Source organism: Montipora foliosa, unplaced genomic scaffold (assembly GCF_036669935.1).
Source record: "Montipora foliosa isolate CH-2021 unplaced genomic scaffold, ASM3666993v2 scaffold_395, whole genome shotgun sequence".
Taxonomy (NCBI): domain Eukaryota; kingdom Metazoa; phylum Cnidaria; class Anthozoa; order Scleractinia; family Acroporidae; genus Montipora; species Montipora foliosa.
Genome location: NW_027179695.1, coordinates 67,286 through 88,117, shown reverse-complemented (window position 1 = coordinate 88,117; position 20,832 = coordinate 67,286).

Sequence of the window (20,832 nt, the reverse complement as noted above, 5' to 3'; positions counted from 1 at the left end):
CTCTCTTGAGTAATGAGCAACCGGACTAACCTGGAAGTCAGTTCGCGAGAGACTTGCATCACATATGCAGCAAAGTCCAGTTGAGGAGGGGGTGGAAATGTCGGCAAACGGACTCCATCGGATCCGATGGAGACGGTTTGCCGTGGAAAGGATCCATCGAAATGCCGCGAGTCAGTTCGCGAGAGACTTAGTAAATATACAGCAAAGTATAGTTGAGGAGAGGTGGAAAATGTCGGCAAACGGACTCCATCGGATCCGATGGAGACGGGTTGCGGTGGCAAGAGTTCATCGGACTGCCGCATGTCAGTTCGCAAGAGACTTAGTAAATATACAGCAAAGTATAGTTGAGGAGGGATGGAAATTTTCGGCAAACGGACTCCATCGGACCCGATGGAGACGGGTTGCCGTGGCAAGAATCCATCGGACTGCCGCATGTTTGTCAGAAGATTGTCGACGGAAGCTGTTATGGCTCGACGAAACGACGCATGTAAGGCAAACCCCAGCTCCGAGATCCGAGATCAACTGGGATTTGGTCATGAGAAACTGTGGAGATAATGCAAATGTTGGCTTTTTGTAAATTTTTTAACAGCCTCAACAAAATAGTAAACAAGCAAGCGCCCCTTCGGCCTTTATCAAAACGCAAAGCCAAGCAATTTTCTAAACCCTGGATTACCAGGGGAATACGTAAGTCAATAAAAGTAAAAAAATGCTCTGTTTGCCTCTGGAAATTATGAAAAATATAAACATTAGGCGCAATAAAATACTTACACTCGTTCGATGCAGTAAGAAGTCGTATTATCATTCCTATTTCAATGATCATATGACAAATGTCAGAAAAACTTGGATTGGGATTAATCATCTCATCGGCCGAAATAATGAAAGATGTAAACCTACTGCTGCGCTTCCTAATGTGCTCAATGAATTCTTTTCTTCCGTGGGTCAAACACTTGCGGCATCAGTACCTCCTGCTAATCATCATTTCAGTGATTATCTCCCTGCTGTTAATTCATCTAGTTCATTCTTCTTTGAGTCAGTCACTTCCATGGAACTCGAAACTGAAATTTTGCTTCTCCCTACTAACAAAGCACATGGCTTATACTCCTGTCCTGTTCGCATATTGAAATCTTCCAGTAATGTACTTTCTCTACAACTGGCACAAATAATGAATAATTCCGTTTTAACAGGACAATATCCATCTAAATTAAAGCATGCAAAAGTTATTCCCATCTTCAAGGGTGGCAATTAAACGGACCCAAGTAACTACCGTCCCATTTCTCTTCTTTCGCTTTTGAATCGGCTCTTTGAGAAAGTTATCTATAATAGATTAAATTCTTATGTAAATGGACTTCTGTACAATGGCCAGTATGGTTTTCGTGAAAATATGTCAACTCAGCATGCAATTTTGGATATTGTTAATTCGATCCAAAGCAATATGGATAACAAATTGTTCACTTGCGCTATTTTCCTCGACTTTAAAAGGCTTTTGATACTGTGGATCATTCAATTCTTCTGAGCAAGCTATATCATTACGGTATAAGGGGCCCGGTAAACGATTGGTTTCCATCCTACTTAAATGGCCGTGTCCAAACTACTCAAATCGATAAACAAATATCTTCTAAAAAAATGTGCTAACAGAGGTCCCACAAGGCTCTGTACTGGGCCCTCTACTTTTCTTGATTTATATTAATGATATTTATAATTCTTCTAGGAAGCTTTCTTTTTATTTATTTGCTGATGATACAAACCTGCTGTATGCTGACAAGGATTTGAAGTCACTAGAAAGTGTAACCAACATCGAATTGCAGAAAGTCTGTGACTGGTTGAATGCAAATAAGCTGACCATAAATGCAAAAAAGTCCAATTTTGTCGTCTTTAGGCCATCACAAAAAAATCTTAGCTATCAGATCAATATTAGGATATACAATGATGCCTCAAATAGTGATACTTTTCTTGAATGCAAAGATTATGCAAAGTTCCTGGGTGTGCTCATCGATAAAAACTTAACTTGAAAGTATCATATCGACTACATTGCCTCTAAAATTAGTAGGGTTGTTGGAATTATATCACGATTAAGACACTCTGTCCCTCTAAATACTATAATCCAAATTTACCGATCTCTGATTTTCCTATAAACATACTACGGAATTGGTCTTTAACTTACAAAAGCGAGCTCTTCGGCTAATGTTCTTTGCTGGTAATAGATCTCATGCTATTCCTTTGTTTGTCTCTGCTAATGTCTTACCCCTCAATATGCTTTATTTTGAAACAGTATGTTCTCTTATGCACGACATATCTACCAATTCTGCGCCTCAGAATATCTGTGATGTTTTTACCTGCTCATCTGACGTTCATACATATAACACTAGATTTTCTGGTGCTGGTAATTTATATGTTAATAAATCAAGACTGAGAATTCAACTTACTTCGTTTTCCATTTTCGGAGCTAAGTTTTGGAATTGCCTGAAGCCTGACGCTCAAAAACTTAGGAAAAAACCTTTCAAAAATAAGATTCATCAATTTTTACTTGCAGTACTTGGTAATGAGGATGATTATGTTGATGTCCCTACTTTAATGTTTAAAACTATTATAATTATCATTAATCAAACTCTAGTAGCTATTATTATTTATTCCTTATGTTCCATGTCTTATTATAGGTTCTTGCTCTTCTCATGTAAATCGTAGCTATTTGTGAATATATGTGTATACCTATTTATTCTATTTATTTATTTACTTGCCTGATTTTAATAATAATATATTTTAGTGAATTTTATTGTAAGCTATACAACCCGCCCCGATTATCGTTGCTACATGCGGGTTGTATATATATGTATTTTTCTAATTTGTTAAATTAGTTAAATGAAATGATTTTAAAAAATGATCGAATCCGATGGAGATGGGTTGCCGAGGCAAGAATCGATCGGGCTGCCGCGAGTCAGTAATAATATTATATGAAAATTACTCTGCGGCGATCGTTCTATCTCGATCACAATTTCCATATAATCGCCGCCATACGATCGATACAATCATACATGTACTTTATTACTCAGGGGATTCAATCGAGTAGATTTTTGGCGAGTAATTGTGTGACCGAGTGAAAAGAAAACGTTCCATTTATCAAATATCCTAATTTTACTTCTAAAGGTTGATGATGGCTTCGGTGGTTCAGTGACATTGCCAGCGCACACCAAGCCGGACGTTCGGCGAACTGTCAAGTTCTTGCTGGATTAGAGATAATTTTTTGGGTTTGTTAAACATCCTACAATGTTGTTTTTACTTACTTATTTTCATAAATAAATAACATATCAGTTATTCCGAATTAATCACTCGCATGCGGATTGAGTCCGATCGCAACCGGAACCGGAAATGGGTGCATGGCGCTTGATCTGTGGTACCGGAAGTAAGGGTTAACGGGAGCGAGTGGGGTTGAAAAAGTTGGCAAACAGATTCGATCGGATCCGATGGAGACAGCTCTTCCTGGCAAGAGTCAATCGGACTCTCGGAAGTCAGTTCGCGCGTGACAGAAAAAATCTCAGCCATGAGGCGAAACAAGCGCACGCTACACGTGAAATATACGTCGTTCTTAAGGCCATGAGGAGATAGAAGCGCGCTACACATGTAACATTAGTCGTTTTTTAAGACACGAGGCGAAAGTCAACATCACGAAACATTGCACTCCACACTATACCTCGTTCTTTAAAAGTATGAAGCTGAACAAAATTTTCAACGAGGTCATTGAATTTCCGATTGCGACAGAAATTCTTGTCATCCAATCTCCGACAACAATAAATTATTAGCTTTTCTGTCAAATCCATCATAGATACTATGAATCCATGCACTGATTTCAGGGAAGAAGACAAAGATAATCTCCGTGAACGAGAGCCTTTCCCTGGATGAAAACTTTCATTTGTTTTTCTAATTAAAATTGTGATTAATTCGGAATAACTGATATGTTAATAATTTTTGTAAACAACTTTTGATTCCTTATCTATTGTTAACAACTTGAGCAAATATAGCCTATCGGCTGGGAGGTTTAAAGTGCTAAAAACTATCTAGCCATTATCTTTTTCGCTCGTCATGTATTTGCCTGAGCTCTCGAACTTTCAATTTCATTTTAAAGTGCTACTTTGATAACAAAAATTCACTTCCCTCTTCCCTTTAGATTTTGAAAGCGTGTTTGCTTGACACCTGACTGGGCTGTTTTCTTTGAGTGCAAGTTTTGGATTCCACAGTTCGCCATCACTCACGTTCAAGACTGACCGATTGGACCTCGGAGGGTTGGATCGAGGATAAGATGAGGTCAGAGACTGACCAGCTTAAAAATCAACAGCGTGTGAACGCAGCTTATTATACATGGAAAACACGAGTTTAAAAGTCTGAAAGCTCGAAACTCTCGCGCTGCATATTGATTTAGGCGCGTGCACACACATTGCATTTTTAACTGGTGAGTCTTTGACGTCATCTTATCCTCGATCCAGCTCTCTCAGGATTTTAAAGTAGGTAATGGCAGACCATTAATTAGGAAAAATCAGGAGCCCATGAGAAGAAGAACAAAATTGTCTTTATCTCGATTTTTCTTTATCTTGATTTTTTGCATGCACGTATCATTCGCGATGGCACTCCAAGTATAAAAGGTTTCGGGGAAAGTCAGCCAGTACAATTTTCTGTAACCTATAAAATGCCTTTTTCGATGTATGCTAAATTCTAAAAGATAAAGTTTTGTCATACACTCTAAGAAGTTAAAGAATTTAGGGAGATTTGTAACAAAGAAATAAAAACGGAAGGTCACCAACTTTGGTAACATATATGACGTCATAAGCGCCCTTAAAGTATTACCCAACAATAGAGTTGCAAAGATATTTATAGTTTGCCTACACTATGAAATATCCTTCTTTGGTATCTTTCATCGCTGCACAAACACCATAGCAACGAAAAACCCTCTCGAACCTCAGTTACCAATGCAACGCTGCCACACGATTTCCCGCCAAGGAAAATTGCCCGAACACTCCGGTCCCCAGAGGCTGTCCTGCCTCCCCACCTCCACCCCGACAGTCAGTACGTGACGTCATAACCAAAATTTATCGCATCAGGAGCCCATGAGTCGGAGCCTCCATATGCACTATATCCTTGAGTCAACCTTTGCCCGTATCTTTCTATTTTTAGAACGCCACGAGTTGTTCGGCACTGCACGCACTGTTTAAAATGGCCAATCAGAATAAAGTCATTGTCTAACGAAGACAAAAATAACAAAAACAATGTACACAAATTGTGCGAATTGATGTAAATTGATGTAAATGTGAGTCTCTTGCTGAAGGGTTGGTTCTAAAAATAGAAAGACGGGCAAAGGTTGACAAAGGCAAGCTCCTACTCATGGGCTCCTGGGAAAAATACAATACAATACAAAGAAAAATTATTATTGATTTTTGGTCATAGTAGCACTTTAAGGCTTCATATGCTTGGCGGCTATTTATAGCCAGTAAAGCACAATGTAATGGTTGATGTAAGACTGAAAGAAAGATAAAAGACCACGTCACGTGATCTTACGAACCGCGATCTCGACGGCCTTCAGAAACGGGTCGAGGTTTTCCCGAGTTGCTTTTTATTATCAAAATACTATTTTATTAGATATTTTCTTTTTTTAAGTGACAAATTGTGTTGAAAGCTCAAAATAAAGATTGTTTGAATTTTTTTCTGATTTAATATTGTCTGTCAAAATTTGCATAAGACAAACATCCCATACGCAACGCAAGAGGAAAAAGGGCTTATTTACCTCTTCGCCGTATTCTCATGCAAAACACAGGAATTTTTATTTATATTAAATATTCTTTCTCCATTCGCTTGCAATCATGCTTTCAATTTTCACAGAAATTGGTAGCGAGGTGATAAAAGGTCATATTTTTGGGCAAACCCGGGCAATGCACGCGACACCAGAAGTGATAAATTTCTTTTCAGACAATGCTCCCGAATCGAAAAGTGTCGTCTCAGAAGACATTAACATCTTTCTAAAAGCATATTCTATGAAAAAAGTGGGTACTGGAGGTAATTTTGAGAGTGAAAAATAAGTTAACGGCAAGCTACGTAGAATACTAATGATGTTCACACAAGAAACAATTTCACTTTTATTTGAAAATAACATCGTTTACGATTGCCATATTTTGCCATAAAAATCATCCAGATGCCTTTGCCAGGCTCTTAAGAAGGTCTCGATGTAATTTTTTCCGTGATTTCAACTAAAATTCCCTTTTTTTCTTGATCCCGGCGTCCAATGTGGGCAGCTCGGCATATCACAGAATGGCATCATTCATTCCATGCCAGCGTGACTGGCAAATTTTATAAACATCCGGTCTGCCAAAATTTGGACATGACTCTGTTGTTGTTATTGCTGTCTAACACACAGCACACCTTTGTATGAAATATGAAATAGGAAACAAGAATTTCCTTAAAGCAAAATTGATGTTGCTTTAAAACATTAATGACAACCCAACTTACGGTGCTCATAAAATCTTCACAAACTTTTTCCTATATTCTTTGCAACTGTCTTTAATTTTTTTTTCACATTCAGATTATTGTCCATTATCCAAGTAAAATTATCTCAAAGGAATCGCCAGCACATTTGAACAGCCTGGGTATTGCCCTTTGCGAGGCTATTTAACAATTATTCCTCGAGCCCGAATGGGCTCTGAGTCAATAGCCCATGAAGCCGAAGGCCGCATGGGCTATTGACTCAGAGGCCATGAGGGCGAGAGGAATAATTGTTTTAGTAAAATCCAACTAGTTGGTCAAAAAATATCGAGACAAAACATCTTTCGCTAGTTAAAGCTAGACTTTAATTGTTGTTTTGGTTTTCAAAGCCGGCGCCTTTCGCCTACTAGTAGCTCAACCAATCAGAACGCAGCATTGATAATAGACCACTAGTTGGATTTTACTAATAAAGAATACGTCAGCCCTTTGGATCGGTTCAAAAGTTATTCACGAGGAAACTTAATTTTTGCCCGAAAAAAAGATTTTACGTGGATAAGAAATAAATTTAAAACATTGGGTGTTTGGCGATCTATACACTGACCCCACAACAACATGAATGGCTAATAACGACGAAAAATTAGCAGAAGTCACAAGAGCCCTAGGCTGCTGGGAACTTTGCCGTTTGTCCTTGCTTGGAAAAATTTCTGTTTTAAAAGGTCTGATAGTTTCTAAACTTACCTATATTTTGTCCCCTTTGCCAACACACCACTCTGTGGTTGATGAGATTTAAAATGGTCTGTTCAGTCAATATTTGTTGAGTGGCAAAGGGAACAAAATTAAACGGGATTTCATGCTTAGTGAGTATGAGCAATTAGCGGTCAAAGATGATTGATATAAAACTCGTTGCCCAGGCACTAAAGGTGAGCTGAATAAGGAAATATCTTGATCGATCCAGATAACCTTGCTAAATTGAAACTCTTTTTAGATTTGGAACGTTTTGGCTATCGTGGAGATTTGTTCTTTAGAGGCAATATGCATGGGAAAGATGCAGCTTTAAGGTTACGGATTCCGCCGAAGTTCTTGAGAGGTAATGCAATTATGGTCAGAGTGAAGCGGCTATGTATGTACCATTTGCTGTTACAAACACTTACTTTATCAGAGTCTTTGGCTTGACTCTCTTCTCAAAGTTAGCGATCTAATGTAAAATGAAACCATGAATTTTTCCTCTACGAAAGTTAAACGCTGTAAAACATCAGGTCAGACTTTCTCTCTTCTATGGCGTATTAGCAGCCATTAATACTTTGCGTAGAACGGTCAAAGATAATGTTTCTAGGGAGGGCAGTATGGGTGAGAATAACGTCATCCTTTTCCCATAGCCTTGATTTTACACCCTCTTTGATAATAGCCTTCGGTAAAACCTAACCTTTTCAACAGTAAACTTCACTCCCTTTTACTTTTGATTGGGCGAATGTATATTTGAACTTGCAAAGTGCGTCGCCTTTCCCCCAGGATAGAAGATTTGCCCCTTTTCCTTTCACGTTATAATTTATAATAACAAAGAAAATTTTGTACTCTTTGCTGCTTGATGTGGGCTGTCACCGAGTGCGGTTTCTGTAACTTGTATAATTGTTAAGATATGTTCACTTTTTTCTTCGTGTGCCTAGGTATCTCAGAGATCTATTGTAGGCACTTACAATAAAAAAAAAGAGTAAGTGCAATGTATAGGTGTTTTTGTGCTGTAAAATTCGGTAAAAAAAGAGAGATAAAGAACATTTCTAAGATCATCTTTAAAACATTGCAGTGACCAGTATCTTAAAAATCATTCTGTTGGAGTTTGCACCTGTCATAGGATTTAGGGGTATTAATTTTGGAGATTGCGTGACAAAGACCCACGCCACAATCTTCAAACTTGATTTTGGGCTAAAACATTCTGCAAAATGACTATTACTGATTAATCAAACGGTAGGTTGACTTCTGGTAAAGTTAGTTTAAAAAGGCAGCTCTAAAGGGGTCACAGTGTTAACTTCAGGGTCCCTTTCTAAAGCTTTCGTTCATAACGTTTACACCTCTTAAAAATTTTTGAATCTATCTAAAATTAGTAGGTTATTTTCTCTTGTTGTAAATAGGCAGTTTTTACTTTAGTACTAACGTTTGTATCTTAATCTTAAAAAGTATTGTAGTTTAATTGGTAGGTTTATATGGTAGGATTTTAATAGTATTATTAAGTTTAGCAGGTCCACATCAGCTCTTTAGCTGCCACTACCGACCTGCTGTATGTATGTATTACCCTTCTTCTGATATGGCGGGTTGTTTCTGATTTTACTTTGTTTGTAGTTTTATTTTGAACAACGTTTTAATCACCTCTGATCTTTGTTGTTTCCATTTGAATAAGGTTACCGTCTTTAACATGCTTATTAGTGTCACCATGCAAGGCATTTGTTTGGTAAAAGGCATCTGCATCGACGACCCTTTCTATGTCATGTTTTTGAGCCAAGAAGAATCCTGAAAGAAGCATTTTCTTTTGGACAAAATTACCAATGTTAATGCCTTTCATAGTCCGTAATAATATTCTTTTGCGATGAATGCGGATATCTCGTGTTTTCAATGGAACAGGTGTCATTGCCAGGCAATGGCAACACAGACTAACGACTGAGCGGAGGTACTAAGTTGTCAGTTGAATTTCGTCAGGAAATTGACCTAAAACGGTCGTCAAAGTTAACACAGGGTATACTCTTGCAAGAAAAGTAAACGATTATCAGATGATGATACAATTGTTAGAAATAATTTTAATAGGAGTTGATTATCGTTATTATAGTTAGAAGTGTTACTCTGCTCAGAATCTAGTACATATTCTTTTCTCCCAAAGATTTTCATGAAAAAGTGGTGTTTATTACGCTTTATGTTACATGTTACAATTGTTTGCGACCGTTATTACTAATAAACGATGATACAGATAAAAGGAATAAACATTGTTTGATTTGTAGGTGCGTAGTCTTAAACTTGAGGCCACATCAAATGAAATTCAGTCAATAGTTAAATTGACATCTTTTTTTTTGCTCAGTGTCCTATTTGCGTTCCCCGCAGACACTATATATTGTGCGGTATTAAGTTGCAGTTTTCATTCTTCTCAGTCCACATATCTTTGGGATCTTCAAGCAATGGAAACAGACATCCCCACCCGCTGGATGCAGACGTTTTTTCTCACGTGTGAAAATGACGTGGATGATTTGATTTAAACCCCCAAAGGAGACCAACTTGAGCATGGCTCAACCTTCTTTTTCATTCTTCAGAGATACCACTCTGGCTTTGAGAACGTCTGAAGGGTCCACAGGTGATCACGACCGAGGAGAACTGAATTAACTGTATAGGGTTTTCAAGAATTTCCCTTAAGTATTTCTTTTCTTGTAAGATACTGACTCAATAAAACGTGTACCAAAATCCGATATTTACACCTTTAAGAGAGAGAACCAGCTGCAGCCGAGTTATTTGCACATTAAGGTACAGCAATCGTTTTAACTTCGCGACATTCTAGAAGTGAATGGCTTCAAGTACATAGTTCTCGTTTTTCTACACTGCTCTTGCCTTCTTGGCACTGTTTTCTACTATGAACAGCCTTAATACAGTGGGATAGGCCAAAATCAAAATGATTTGGAACTCGAGTTTTTGAACACCTGTTAAATAACCGCCACAAGTTGTTAGCGGAGTTATCAGCCCGGTAGGGTCACACTGTATCCAGGGACAACATTTTGAAATATAAACACTTTGGCCTGCCTTCCAAGGACAACTCAGTCAACTCTAAATGGGCTGAGCATGCTCGAGTTATTATAACGTGAAAAAGCAGCAACAATGCAGAAAGTGGTCTTTATTTGATTCCTTATTGGTGTTACTCCTCTCTAGTATCCAGTCTTCTGGGAGGAGATTCTGGGTTGGTCCGAGATCTGATTTTGATGCTCTTGAACTGCCTGCAGGAATATAGGTCTTTAAGTATTAAAGACGACTGATATCAACGCTAATAAGTGAAATTATGCAAAAAAAGGTTCCACGCATGATGGCAGCGAAAGTTTCGGACAGAAAACTACTTTGCGTTCCCAAATTGATCCCGACAGGTGAAAATGGGATCCTTGAAGATTATCTTCAACTTTTCTCCAGTAACTCAAAACAGAGACCCTTGGCGTCAATTTCATCGTTAAGCATCAACAGGCTGTTCCCTTTCATAATTAGTTCATTAAATTATTGCGTGCGCCTGAGGAGAACGCATACTATTTTCGTTGTTTTTCGAGATCTCTCGCGTTGTTTCTTAATGACATTTTCGATGCCAGTTGATTTCAAGGTTTTCAACGGACCGGCAGGAATTACGCCTCGATTTTATGTGGTAAATCGGTAGCCATAGTGATCACAGGCATTGCCGGACCCACATGAAAAACTCTCATTTGGAACTTTTACCAACCAAACCGGACCGGCTAGCTAGGACGAAGAGTATTGCTTTAAATACCATTTAGGCGAGTTTTTGCCTTCAACACACGCTGTGCTAAGTTTATCTCCTTGGAACTTTGGATTAGACTCGACATCTATTGGATTTCGAACTACTGATCGGAAATAAACCATTTTGTAAACCATAGGATTTACTGCAAAAACCTATTGCAACAACCTTTTAGAAATATAAATAGGAAAGGGAGGTGGGGGTAAGGTGGCCGGAGCCCGGGAGCCCCATCATTTCGTTGCTTGGAGACCTAACATTTCTTTATTGTAGAGCCTGGAGCCCTCCAAACGTTTGCGGCTGAGCCGGTGGCCTAAAATATTAAAATTCGGACATTTCTGCACACAGATAGCGTCATAACGTGCTTTGTTTGTTGTTTTCTGGGAATCGGAACGAAGATAGTAAAAAGCCAATAAACTATACTTAGGCTAACTAAAATTCATTCTTTTCATTGTAATGATGCTATTCTGGGCGTGCGTTGCAATCCACAATTACTACTTTTTAATTCTAAATTACTGAGACATATACTGCTGGATTCAGGTTTTTAAGCTTTTGTCCTACCTAGACATTGGAAAAATCCTCATAGCACCCTTCGACTGTAGACAGTGTCTTAAGTGTCAGATATTTGTTACAGCAACAATCTGGTGCTCATGTTGATCTTCATCAAATGTCCTCTGCACATGTCTGGCCAGGTGATATATTTGTAAGCCAGGAATACAAAATCAAATAAAAACGAAGTTACCGTCTTGGGCACGTTTGCTGGTGAGAAAATCGCGGTAAATCAGCCCTTCAACTTGCGTGTTACATGCGAACATTCTACCATTTGGAAACTGCAGTTCCTTCTTGCAACGGTTTATGCTGATTTATACTGTAAACAGGCTAAATGTTTGTATGCCAATTTTTTTGGCGAAGTCGTGTAGGCCGTGTTTGGTTTGCAGTCAAGTAATTTTACAATCCGGAAATCGATCTTCCAGTGTGATCGCCTTCCAACACAAAACTGCGGCGATGACATGTGTTCTCTGACTCCAGTTTATACAAACACCCTGTGCATCAAGCAAACACTATTTGGATCCTTGACCTTCCCTTTCTTCCTCTGCAATCGACATGATGTTTTTTTTTTCACGTGAAACTTCTGACGAAAATACCATGACGAAGGAAGAAGAAGAGGGTGACTTTTCAAAATTTTGGATTTGTCACATCGTGGTATGAAAGATCGACATCGTGGTCTTGCCGCTTTTTGATCTTTAAACGCACCCATTGATCATGATTGAGGCAGAGAAGAGAGACCCTGGGAACGAGGTTGGCGTTTAGAGCTCGGGAAAACGAGAGAACAAGAATCATTTACCAGACACAATTTTCACGAAAGAATATACTCCTAACCTGGAAAAAAGTACTCCACAAAACCATCTGGGGAATTAAAGAGGAAAATGGACTGTACAAAAATGGTTCTTACATTAACGAATCGACGGCAAGGGCTCAAGCTACGCAAACGCCAACGGAACCTGCAATTGCCTGATTTCATACGGTGGAAGCTGGGCACTAATTGTCGATTTTGCCGGACGGAAGTGCACTTCAGTTTGCAGATGACAGCCCGGTCTCAAGTCAACAACGGTCGTGTTGCCAGCGCGCGGTCAAATTCAAATGGTCCAATCAGAGTTGAGGCTGAAACCATCTTGCGAGTTTCCGTTGTTGACTGCCCGGTCACAAGCCTCTGAGGAAAGCCGAGGAGGTGAATTTCGTTCTTCACGAGTGTTTCGGCCGCCGAAACACACGTATTTGGAACTGTTGTTTTTATTGCGATTCGGGACTTTTCCTGTTGAGGAGAGAACGATTTGTGGAGTGAGGTCTGGCCAGCGATGGATGGAGTGGTCGGCCTTCCTATTATTTTAGTAACGGCCTTCCGGATAACTTCACTAAATGGCGTCAGAATGGCTCTAAACTCGGCAAAAGAGACAAGTTCGTCACACATTTGAGGTAGGAAAACTTTATTTCAAATGAGATAGTTATTTACACATTTTTTTTACGATCGGTGATTTTCCCATACAATTCTCTATATACACAAACTGTCGCATACACCACGTATTTTCAGCTTGGGGAGCCTGTGGGATAACGTACTACACTTTACCCAGAGCTCCGCATCTGACAGAATGTGACGTCACGTCGTCCCCATATAGACCAATTTCGATATATTAAGGACGGTGCCTACTATTGTTATTGCGCATACGTTCTGCGCATCTCGAGATACTCGGATTTCCTATCGGCAGTGCTTATTAATACAGGGATATTTTTGCGCGGTTCAAAACTATGCGGAGAAAGCAGAACTTAGCAAGTGTTCTTGGTATCCAAAAAGGAAATTGGGAGTAACCACGCATTTTTCAGAGATAATTAAGTTGAATTTGGAAAAGAACGCCATACATTGCTTTGTATTTTAAAGCTATTTACAAAAATTGTTGATTAATTATCTTCGAAAAATGCGTGGTTACCCCCAATTTTCTTTTTGGATTTCAATAACACTTGTTAAGATCTGCTTTTCCCGCATAGTCAGGAAACCGCGCAAAAATACCATTGAATTAGTAGGCACAGGCATCATCTCGAGGCTCTGGGGAATAAACTCATACAAATCCTTATGTTTATTCCGCAGAGCCTCGAGCTGATGGCTTTTGTTTAGGACTGAATTTAATTATATCGAGATTGGTCTAGTCGGGCGTTTGCGTATTCGTTTACCCATCTTGTAGTTAAGCTTGCAATCATGGGGTAGCATTAGTATCTTCACCGGACCAACGTTGTCAATATGTAGCCATTGTATCTGATAGCGCTTTTTCGTGGGGAAACTGAGCAGACAACGAAGGTAAGATTGTTTCGTTTTACGATTCATCGATCCCTTCGTTAATCTGTTATTACAAAAGAGAAAAACAGATCGCATTTATTTGATTATACATTACAGACTGGTATGTTCAAAAGTAATTCTTACTCTATAAAGTAACTCTCGATTCTGTCAAATATCAGCTTCCTTATATTTTCCCCATGCCTTATGTCTTGTCGAAGTACAGGCATGTATGCCATGCCGGAAGTCAGACGGCATTGAAATGTTTTCCTTTTTCATTTATCACGAGCCAAGAGTGCATGCATTTATGAATTTGAGATAAAATGCTTCAAGATAACAGACAACCAACTATAAATAACAAACTTTCATTGCAATTATTACAAAAACACTGAGTGACTATTCCTAAACGGGATTAGACACCTTAGTGTTGGTTTTCAATTTAAAATCCAAATGCACCCAATCAAGCTTTCCATAGCTCTTTGTGCACAACATTTGTATATGTAATAGTACTCTGCGCTGTCCAAGAAATTCCGAGGAGCAACTGATGATGGTAATTTGATTATGCAACATGATGGGATAGGCGTTTTTTTCCTCCATAATTTTCCCCAATTTTCTGCTGTTAACGGAGTTATGTTCCCACAAGTGTGTTTCTGGGACACACACAACAATCAAGTAGATTGAAAAATGCTGTTGGAATAAAGATTTTGAGTCCAAATTGCCTGGGACATAAAGGATATACAATGACTTATATTGCCAGGATACACTCCACTGGAGACAACCGATTTGTACGTTCCAATCCATCTCATTATCTCTTAGGAAATAACACACTTTGTATCAAACGAAAGGGAGTATAAAACTGCAAAGGAGCTTTCTGTGACAATGATCAGGCCCATGTTTATGCCCTGTTAAAAGAGAACCACTTAAGAATAAAATGCTTTCTGTTTATTTATTTAGCTTTGCCTAATTTGAATACAATATTTGTTAACGTAGGATTATTAGACAGGGAGACCACGAACGCCTAGTCAATTACAGTGGATCCCTCTTAAATGAAAAATAATAACTAAAGCTGTTCATACAAACAAAACAAAAAATGAAAATAAATAAAAAGGAAGCAAACAAGAGCTCAAATTGCTAGAAGCAGTATGATGGTGAACAAAGGAGAGTCTATGTTGCACCTGGGACATATTGATTTCCAGGTTCTGATGTCTTCCCTGTGGCACGCCGTACAGATCTAGGATCTTATTATAATATTGAAGTAGTGAACGCTTAAGTGAGGCTAGGGAGATGTGACTTGTGCCTAACTCAGCGGGCAGAACATTCCACGTGTGGCATTCGCATATGAAGAAAGAACGTTGACATTCGCTTCAGAATATAAGTAATAGCATTGCTGCTCGATGACCTGGTAAATCTCGTTGTTTGTCTAGCTAAAGGCAGAGCTTTACTATCTATGAAAACTAAGTTTTTTACAGCTTTATAAAAAAATACTATATCCCGAAATTTGTGCCAATACGAGATGGGTAATAGATTGGTTAGTTGAAGGCGGGTCTTATACATGTAAGTTACATCGCAACGGTAGGGAAGCTTCAAAATAAGTTTAGTTGCATGCCGCTGCACATTTTCAACTTGTTTTAGCAAGCCAATGGACTGTGGCAACCATACTTGGATTGCATAGCTGAGGTGGCACCGGGTTATAGACAGATACAGTGTGTGAAGCGTTTGGGTGCATTGGATGGCTTTCGCGCACTGTTCAGTCACTTGTTTGTCCAAAGTGAGATTGCTTAACACCCACACACCAAGGTCTTTCTCTACATCACAAGATTCCTGAGGTGTTTCGTTGATGGTATAAGTGTACTGTACAGTTGTTCTTTTTCGGGTGATGCACTGGTATTTACACTTGGACTGATTAAATATGAGCCCAGAAGATTTGGATCAGCTGACAAGGTCATTAAGGTCAGATTGCAAGGTATTACAGTCTGTGATAGAATCTATTTGGCATGTACTAAAACCAGGAACACCGGAACACCGCAGAACACTGGAACACCGGAACACCCTGGAAGTAACCCAAAACCCTCAATTTGGCTAACCCTAGGCCTAGCTAGGCCTTAAGTTGGTTTTTAGGCCTAGGGTTAGCACACCGGAACACTCCGGAACACCCTGGAAGTTAGGGTTAGCCCTCAATTTGGCCAACCCTAGGCCTAAAAACCAACTCAAGGCCAAGCTAGGCCTAGGGTTAGCCTAATTGAGGGTTTTGGGTTACTTCTAGGGTGTTCCGGAATGTTCTGGTGTTCCGAGGTGTTCTGAGGTGTTCCGGTGTTCCGGAGTGTTCTGGTTTTCCAGGGTGTTCCGGTGTTCGGGTGTTCCCTGGTTTTAGTACATGCCAATCGATTCTCTCAAAAATCTTGGTGTCATCGGCATAACAGGCAACTCTTGATGTCTTGACAGTTTTTGGTAGATCGTCCACAAACAGCAGGAAAATTATTGGCCCTAGTAGGGACCCTTGTGGTGCCCTGGATGTAACTAGCAGTTCTCGGGAGGTGGACCTGAGAACTATAATCGGTTGCTTGGGTTCCTGTAAGTATGAACAGAAGAAGTTGTGAAGTTTGCTAGTAATGCCATATCTAGTGCAACCTTTCAAGTAACTTGGCGTGATCCACTTTATCGAATGCCTTACTCATGCCGAGATATAATCTGTTTGTTTACTGGCGTCAAGTTGACCACCAATGTAATGTAAGACACTGGTGAGCTGCGTCACGCAAGATTTACCCGCTAAAAAGCCATGCTCTCCCGACTGGTGAGATGGGATATATGATCCCGTAGACCTGCCACTCAAACACGGCGTTCGAGAACTTTGGAGATGACAGGGAGTAGGGAACTAGGGAGATGATTCTCCGCAAGATCTCACTTCCCTTTCTTGAAGATAGGAACAATGTTCGCAAGTTTCCAGTCCCCCGGGAAAATGCCGAGCTGCAGGGATTTATTAAATAACGTGGTCAAGGACAGTGGTATCTGGTCAGCAGTTTCCTTCAGCAGGCGCACTGGAATTCCATCGGATCCAGTTGTTTTGTTTACATCAAGCTGTTTGAGAGATGTGCAAACAATTTCCACCGGGATCTCCAGCTCATTACTGGGTTGCCAGTATGGCAATCCCAGTCAGAAAGTGGGTGGGATTTGTTAGTTTTATTATTTTTATTATTTTTTTTCTGTGGTGGTAAAAGTCTTGCCTGTCACTCTCCTGGTAAGTGGTGTCTGTGCATATATAGAGCCTTCTGCGCATATTTTCTTAGGATCGAGAGGGTAGTGGAAATGCATAGATTTCTCTGGTGGACACAGGAGAATCATTAACTAAGCCTGCAATGGCGTCGAAAGTCATGTAACGCGTTTTAGTGGATCCTTAAACAAAATATACCCTTATGGAGCTCAATAATGGAAGGTCAGTTCGATAAACTAGGCAGGCGGCGAAAAACCAACACCTGGAATCTCAAAAGCGACGAGTAATGGACTTCGACAACAATCTATCGCCCGTCGAGCCGAAATCAAAAGTGAGCTGTATTTCTAAAATAATATTTTACCAAGTGTTCTATTATGTAGAACACTGAAACCAAATGGAAAATTCTCTGGTTTACAACTTATGGGTTCAACAAAGACAGAGAACGAATCAAACACTTCATGTAGATCTGTGATCAACTCTGCACAGTCTTCAGGTAAAAAAGATAATTCGAAATGTGACAGCCAAGAATTATTTGAAAGGAAGCTTGTCATGTATTTTGTGCTTCATTATTCAAGGAAAAGGTTCTTCATGGAAACGGTTTGATCCTGAAATTTAGTTTGTTACAATATTGCGCATATTTGACACGATTGAGTGTCTTCTCTTCGCGCACGTAATGAAATAGAAGGGGTTTTTGCCTCTAATAGCAAATATGTTGTTTGTTTCGAAAAATTGTTTGCTGGAAAAGGTGGCCTTTATGAATTCATCATGTTTTATGAGTTCGCATTTGTTAGCGTTAATAGTATTTTCGGTCCGATGCTTCTGTTTTGGTCTCCCATCCAGATAGGGTACTAACCCCGCCGGACAGGGATAAATTCAGTGAGCTTTGGTATTACAAAGCCGTCAGATGCTCAGAGGGCACGCTTAAACTTGTGGTGAAAAGAAGTTGTGAGGGAACTTGAAAATTATCAACATGTCAGACCAGAAGCCAATGTTTCTCGCTTCTCTTTTATTTGTTATTCTTCAGAGACTGGAATGTTGTAGTTCAATACCACACAATTCAGTGCCTTGTGATTTTCTGTAACACGTAGCACAGGCAACCCAGTGTATGCTTCACGGAAGCATCTCGTTTAGTGTGGAGTGTGAGGGCATCAAAGGTGCTGACGAAGTGTGGGCCTCAGAAGGAGCAGTGAAGACCGACACAAAATACATGTAAGAGTTAAACAGATCGGCAATCTGTTGAGGTGTTGATGCTTGAGGACCCTGCTGATTGACATTGCCCGAGCTCATCGTTTAAGGGATGGTCCGCATTTTATTCTTGAGATTCTTGAGCTTGAAAGTGGACCAAAAGCATTAAGGCTGATGCGCGAGAACTGAATTCTCGCGGCTCTTGCGTATAAGTGACTTAGCCTTTGCAATTTGCGTATCTTCTGTTGTTGATGGTCAGTAGGAGATTTCTTCAGGTTAGAGTGAGCAGCCTCCTTTTTCCAGAGAACGTGGATAATTTCACTTGTGATCCAAGGCGTGATGTTTTTTCCCTCGATATTAATTTTTTTAGTTGAAATAAAATCCAAAACCGCGCTTAGAAATGCATCCTTCCAGTAAGTCCAGTCCGAATTGATGTCATCACGGCTTCAAGAGCTCCCCGAAGACCGTCAAAGTTTCCATTGCGATAATCATACACTTTTCTTTTTATTTTGTGGGTAGCTGTTGCAGAGGCGTAAAATTCAAAAGACACAGTGCCAAGGATGGCACAGTCGGTTAGTGCGCGGCCTTGGTGCAAGAGGTCTTGAGTTTGATTCACGGATCTCGCATCCTTGTTTCGACTTCTTTCCTTTCCGTGTAGCTAAGTTGCTTTAACTATCAGTAAAACGGAGCACTGATGGAGAGGGGGGAGTAAAATGAGCGCACCGTCGACCTCAGGTTTGTCAGTTGAATTACTGTTACGAGTTATCGATGTTAAATATGGTTGCAAACCTTTTGCACTGAGCACCTCACGCACGCAAACACGGTCCGACACATTCGTAACTGTAACACTCTATCTCGACGGGTGGGAATAAAGTTTAACAGTGTTAAGAAATGGTCGTTATGAATTCCTAAGAACGCCACCTCTTTTGTGCCTTGAGTGTTTTCTAGTGAGTCTCAAGAAATTTTGGACAAATTCAGGTCACCTCGTACTACCATATTATCGCAACTTTCTGAAGCATGATAAAGAAAAAAATTCAATTTCTCCAACCAGGAGCCTGGACTATTGTCGGGATGTGGCCAGTAAATCAAGCAAAACAGCACTTTCTTGTTCCAAAAAGTGGTCATCTCAGCACACACAAGTTCTAGGTCTGCTAAATTTTCAAAGCCTGGTACATATTCCCACAATGACTTAAAGGAACTAGATTTTAGTCCAAAGTGAAAATAAGAGGCTATAAACAACAGAAATGTTAGTAGTAGTGTTTACAAGCCAACTGTACAAGGCCAGAGATGAATGCAAGGTTACTACTGCCCTGTTTTTAGACCTTAGCAATGCATTTGTCAGCATACATCATGAAACATTGAAGAAACTTTGTTATCTAGGCATCTCTGACAATACGCTCAAATGGTTTGCTAGTTACTAGACTCGAAGAGTACAACATACACTTATCAATAGTTCATTTTCTGATTTTCTGGTGATCAAGCATCGCATTCCACAGGGCTCCATACTTGGCACACTTTCATTCAATCTTTATGCCAATGAGCTACTACCTGTTTGTGCTCACTGCAAAGTTGAGTCCTATGTAGATGATTCAAAGCTATATGCCTCCTGGTGCTGTACAAATTTTTATCATGTTCTCCCAATTTATCATTAAGTTTTTTTTTCTGCAATCTGAGTGTAAAACGTTACATATTACACTTTCTTATCCTATTATGTCTCGCGCAGTGTTTCCATTGTTATGCAGACTCATAAGGCCAGGAGTCGTACTCCATTTAGCACCTCCAAAAATGGCCGACAAGCATTGGTAAAAATAAAGACTTTAGAATACGACAAAAATGGTGTCAAAATGCAGGAAATGCCACTTGAGAGAAACTAAATTTGCAAAATTTCTTGGAGGGATACCCCCAGACCCCCCTACAGGCTTGCGCTTTGGGCACCAAAAAATACTCCCTATTTTCCTTCAAAAGGGCCGGGGTTGGAATGTCTGCTTATCAACCCTGGAAAAACAAGATTCTGTGTCTTTGGATCTTCACAGATGCTTAAACAATTAAAATGTCATACCATCCATCATGTTTGTACGTGTATATAAAAAAGAAAACAGCTTACAGTTGTGGATACAGTTAAGGATTTGGGAGTCGTGCTTGATAATCATCTTTCATTCAATGAACACACCAGCATTTTAACCTCTGATATAATAAACATGATAAACTGGATTCATAATGTATTTGATGAAACAACTCTTTTAATGGTTATAAATATAGTAGTTTGTTTTCCAAACTATTTTACTGCTCATCTGTATTGTCAGGTACTACATGTAGTAAAGGCAATGTTGCAAAACTGCTAAGTACTGGACAGGTTCAGAATTTGCTGCACAAAATTACTCTCTGGTATGGCAAAGTATGAGCATATATCACCTTTCTTGAAGAACTTAACTCTTTGACCAATTTTGGAAATAGTTCTATACCTTAGAGATGCTGTTTTCATTCATTCATCCCTGGAGCAGCCCCCATTGATGAGTACATGTAAAAATGGCAGACAACCTCCCTAAGAATAGCAAACTTAAGATGAAGTCTTAGGCAATTTTAGTCAATACTTATGCTGTACAAGTGCTTGTATGATGACACAGCACAATATATGAGTACAGCTGTACATTTTTCGATTTTAAGATATACATATAATTT